The sequence below is a fragment of the Hipposideros armiger genome, unplaced genomic scaffold, assembly GCF_001890085.2.
Source record: "Hipposideros armiger isolate ML-2016 unplaced genomic scaffold, ASM189008v1 scaffold_986, whole genome shotgun sequence".
Classification (NCBI taxonomy): Eukaryota; Metazoa; Chordata; class Mammalia; order Chiroptera; family Hipposideridae; genus Hipposideros; species Hipposideros armiger.
In genome coordinates, this window is record NW_017732336.1 from 518,491 (window position 1) to 523,789 (window position 5,299).

The window sequence follows — 5,299 nt, forward strand, 5'->3', positions numbered from 1 at the left end:
TTCTACATCCACACAAGACTCTGAGAAACTGGCTCTTATGGTACCCTTTTTCAGATGAGGAATGTAATTTTGAACTTCCCCTTGCATATGAAGCCCTACTGCTGAGAACATCAGGGATTATTCCCAAAATGGTCTCCAGATGGCAAAGCTTTATGGGAACATAAGTTATCATCTACCTATTTTGTGATTTTTTTTTTCCTCGAGTGGCACTTACTCATTTACTGAGTGGCACTGAGGAACAGAGCAGGGAACAAGGCAAAGGAAACTTCTGTCTCTGCAGCTGTCAATCAAGGCCACTATTTAAGAGCATTGCTAGGAAGGAAGAAAAAGCTCCTCACCTGGCACAGGGCCTCCAGCCCCAGCTGACCCTGGAATCCTCAACGACAGAGCCCACTGACACCTCCTTCCCACCTGTGTTAGGAATGACCCTCTCCTGGAGACTCCCTGGCCCCCAGGACTTTATTCCTTGCTCTTTATTTGCCTTGCCTGTCCCTTTGCTCACCTTCTTTTCAATAGCACGGTGGTCAGAGAGGTAGTAGGGGCTGGAGTGCAGAGAGCCTCAGGGGCATTGTGATGGCTCTGGCTTTGAGTGAATTGGGGGACATGGCTCTGAGCAGAGCAGTGACAGGCTCTGGCTTCATCAAAGGATCACTCTGGCTTCTGTGTGGAGAATAGATGAGGGTGAGGGAAGGACCACAGTGACCCAAGAAACCAATGCAGTGATCAAGGTAGAGAGCTGATGGCAGCTTGGATCAGAGTGATGGTGATCAGTGGTCAGACTGGGGATATGATAGTGTTTTAAAGGTAGAGCCAACAGGCAGTAGGTTCAAGGGTTTGCATTGTAGGCCGCAGTTCAGCCTGTAATATCCAGAACAAGGCAGGGCATAGAAGAGGCCTTTCTACTCAGAGCTGTCCACCAAGGGCCTTGTTGGGTGGGGAGCGGATTACAGGTTTGTGAAGATTCTGCTTCTTTCTGACCCAAGCCCCCTCTCATAATGGCGACCCCAGTGTGCCACTAGAGAACAGAATAGAGACCCTGTTATCTATGCTATGAGGTGGCAAAGGGGAGTCTGATCTGTGTATGAGCTGCAACTGAGGTTTCTGAGTGGGAAGAGACCAGAGCAGGAGAATAGAGGTTCCGCTCAGACATGCCTTTTGTCTGAGGGGTGCTCAGAATGCTCACCCTGTGCTACATGTGGATTCCAGTTGGTTCCATTTGCTTATAGCTAGATGATAATGAAATGTAAAGGGAGGTGGGGGCCAGGGCGCATTACTTGGAACAAGTAAGGCATTTTATGAGCTAGGTTTTAGAGTCACCAATAGTAAAATAACTAGCACAGGTAAGCTAGACTTAAAGTTACCTTGTACCCTCAAATCCTGGGATTAACTCAGCCTCACCAGCTAAGTACCAAGGAGTCACTAAGTTCAACACTATGAGATTGAGTACCCCATATGGAAGTCAACATGCTTCACTGTCAGTGGCCATGGGGAAGCTCCCCTTCCACAGCTCTTCCGGTGCCTTTGTCACCAGCTCGGCATTCAACCTGCAATTTCTCACACCCGTGGAATTTAATGTTAGAGGTCTGATCATTTTTTTTTAAATACGTAAAACCTAATAAAGTTGTAAGGAAATCAGTGAACACATGCATTCCAAAGCCAGAAAAAAATAGAACATGGCCCTCAGGGTTGAAAACCCTGTTCTCCTCTCCAATAGAAACCACCTTCCTCCAGAGGCATCCACTGTCCTGAACAAGATGTGGGTCCCTCCTGTTTCCTGAAACTTTATGTGTGTGTATTCAAGAACAATACAGAGCAGTATATATTTTGCATGTTTTGCATTCATATAAATGCTATTGATACCAGATTTTATCTGCAACTTGCCTTTTTTGTTCCATGTATTTATCATTGCAAGATTTGCCTTTTTGATATGATGATCTAGTTCATTAATTTTCACTGCTGTACAGCTTTTCTTTCTTTTTAATTCAAGTGATACAAATTCATTGTAAAGAATGAAAATCAGAGGCTGACCGAGTGGCACAGTTGGTTAAGAGGTTGCTCAAGAGTGCAAGCTCTGGGCAACAGCGTCACCTGTTCAATTTGCACATGGGCTAGTGAGCTGCGCCCAAGCTGAGCTGCCACTGAGCTGCCAACCGGTGGCAGGATGGCTCAGCTGCTGAGAGCATGTGCTCCTAACAATAAGGTTGCTTGTTTAAGATGGTGGCTATGCCCTCCTGCAACTAAAGACCGAACTCGGCACCTTGAGCTGAGCTGCCACCCAGGTGGCTCAGGGGATAGAGCACGCACTCTTAACAACAAAGCTGCTGGTTTGACTCCCACATGGGATGGTGGCTACGCCCACCTGCAGCTAATTGAAGACAGCACCTTGAGCTGAGCAGTAATACTGGACTTGGAGCTGAGCTTGCTGCGCTCTCCACAACTAAGATTGAAGAACAACAACTTGACTGTTCCCCTTTCCTAATTCCCCAACACTGTTTCCCTTCCCCCAGCTTCCCAATAAAAATCTTTAAAAAAAAAAAAAAAAGAATGAATGAAAATCATTCAGGAAAAGGTAAACAACAAATATTGCTTAAAATCCTGCCCCCTATAGATAACAACCGTTAACATGTGAGTGACATTCTTCCAGACCAGAGCTTCTCTGGGAGACAGTTTCATAGAGCTGGGATCACCCATGTTGTTATGACCCTAATTTTGTCTCCCAATAATATTCCATTTAATTTCTCACCATAATTAAACATTCTATTGATGGATGTTCTGTTACAAAGCATGCTGTAACAGAATTCTATCACCACAAGCTTTCATACTTGGGCAGTGATTTCCATGAGGGAATCACAAAGGTGAGATTGCTGAATAAGCATACTTTACATTTGGACTTCCAACTCGACCACCCTACAGAGGGTGTACCCACATAACTATCCATGGGTGCTGAGTAATAGGGTCCATTTCCTAACTATTTTTGCCTACATCCAACATAGTCTTTTAAAACCGTTGCCAAACTTTACCTACTAATTAACCTCTTCATTTTCTGCATCTATAAATGGAAATAACAAAGCTTCCCTCACTAGGATTTCTGTATTAAATGAGGTTATGTATTGGGTGGTCGGGAAAGTCATGACGTATTTTTCTATGCTTTTCAATGCAAAAATGTGTCATGACTTTCCCAACTACCTAATAGATTGAGTGCTTGGGATACTGCCTGCCTCATAACAGATGCTTGGGTATATACTTTTATCATTTTTATTTCCACCTCTTTGATTATTGATGACTTCATAGTTTTTATGTATTTACTGTCCATATTTACTTCTTTTGTGAATTGTCTGCTCATAAATAAGGACTAGTGAGTTGTCACCTTGCAGCTGCCAACTCGAATGCTCCTGCTCACTGATCCTTTGAAGTCATAAGGAAGTGTCTTGGAATGCTGAAACCGGAGGGAACGATCTCGGTAAAACTTCCTTATCCGGTGGTCTCGGAATGCTGAGGCCATCCTGGGGATCATACATATGTGTGAAAGCACAACTTGTGCTTGATCACAATGAGTTTCGGTGAAGTAGCTGCCAGTCTAGTTGAATTAACTGGATATTGATATTCAAATTGACTTCTTTGTGACCGTTGTAAATAAAAGTTATTCACCCACCAGTATCAGGGCTCACTCTCTCTGTCTGCAGTGATGAGACCCCTGGCCCACAGAAACTCTACTTTTGACTCTTGTGATTTCTTAACCCTTCACCACCCCTCCTCGAGCCCCCCAGCCTTTGTCACGCGGGATGTGATAGTGAGTAACGTTGCCTTGGTCCTCCCTGAATAAAATGGAGATACTTCTAAATCGAGGATTGGCAAAGCTTTTCTGGTAAATATTTTGGCTTTTCAGGCTATGCAATCTCTTTAACAACTACTCAACTCTACCTTATTAAGCAGCTATAGACAATGCAGAAATGAGTGGGTTTTGCAATGTTAAAATAAAACTTTATTTACAGAAACACATGGGCTAGATTTGGCTTGTGGGCGTTAGTTTGTCAACTTCAGCTCTCGTGTCGCCATTAAGCCTGATACGCTCACATTATAAAAATACTTTTCTCCTATTACCAGGTTTATTTTTCTGAAATGATCAATATTAAATTTTATCACCCTCTTTCTCATTAAACATTGAGATGACTGGTTTTTCTCCACCACTTGATTAAAATGGAATATTATAGTTGTATAATTCCTAATATGAAGAATCCTGATTTCTGGAGTGAATGTTCCTAAATCCAGGAGTACTAGCTGTATGGGCTGTGCTGGCACTGTGTAAACTGGAACTTTTGCATTAATATTCCTGAGAGGTACTGACCTTCTTCGTTCTTTGAGTTTTAACAGACTGGTTAAAGAGGTAAATGTTCAGCTTTCTGCATGTTCTGGAACAGTTGTATATCAAAGAGTTCTCTAGGTGGAAATAATTCACAGGTAAAACAGCATAGGCTCAAAATTTTATTGTGGAATAATTTTCTGAGAACTTTTTCAATTTAATGCAAAATGTGTAGTCTATTTAGGCGGTCTGCGTTTTCTTCAGTCCATTTATGTTTACCAGGATTATATTTTCTTAGAAAACTGTCCTTTTCATCTAAGTTTTCAAGTGTATACAAAAATGTACAAACCTTTGCACATTATTTTCCCTACGTTTACTTTCCTTTATATTTCCCTTTTCATTACCAGTGTTGTAAATCTGTACATCATTTTTCTTGATCATGTTAGTTTGGAATTTATATAATTTGTTTTTCTTTTCTTTTTTTAAAGATTTTATTGGGGAATTGGAGAAGGGGAACCGACAAATGGGGAAGGGAAACAGCGTTGGGGAATCGGGAAGGGGAACAGACAAGATGCTGTCCTTTTGTCCTTTAGTCTAGTTATGGAGGACGTCGCTTCACTGGCCCATGTTGGTATTGTGATCATTGCACTCTTTCCTGGCTGAGGCAGTCGGTCTCCGGCCATTGGATGACCATTAACGGCAGCTCACAGTAGCTCACGGCAGCTTTCCCTGGTTGCCGACCGCTCATGCTGGCTGCCGGCCACTCACAGTAGCTCAAGGCAGCCCAAGGCAGCCCACTGCAGTCCCACTGCAGCCCCGCTGCAGCCTACGCCATTGCCGGCGACTCACAGTGGTCCAGCTCCAGGTTGAGCTGTTGTTCACCATCTTAGCTGTAGAGGGCGCAGCATTACTGGCCGTCATGTGGGATCCGAACCGGCAGTCCTGTTGCTCAGAGCTCATGCTCCCACACCAACTCTTAACCAATGAGCCACTTGGCCG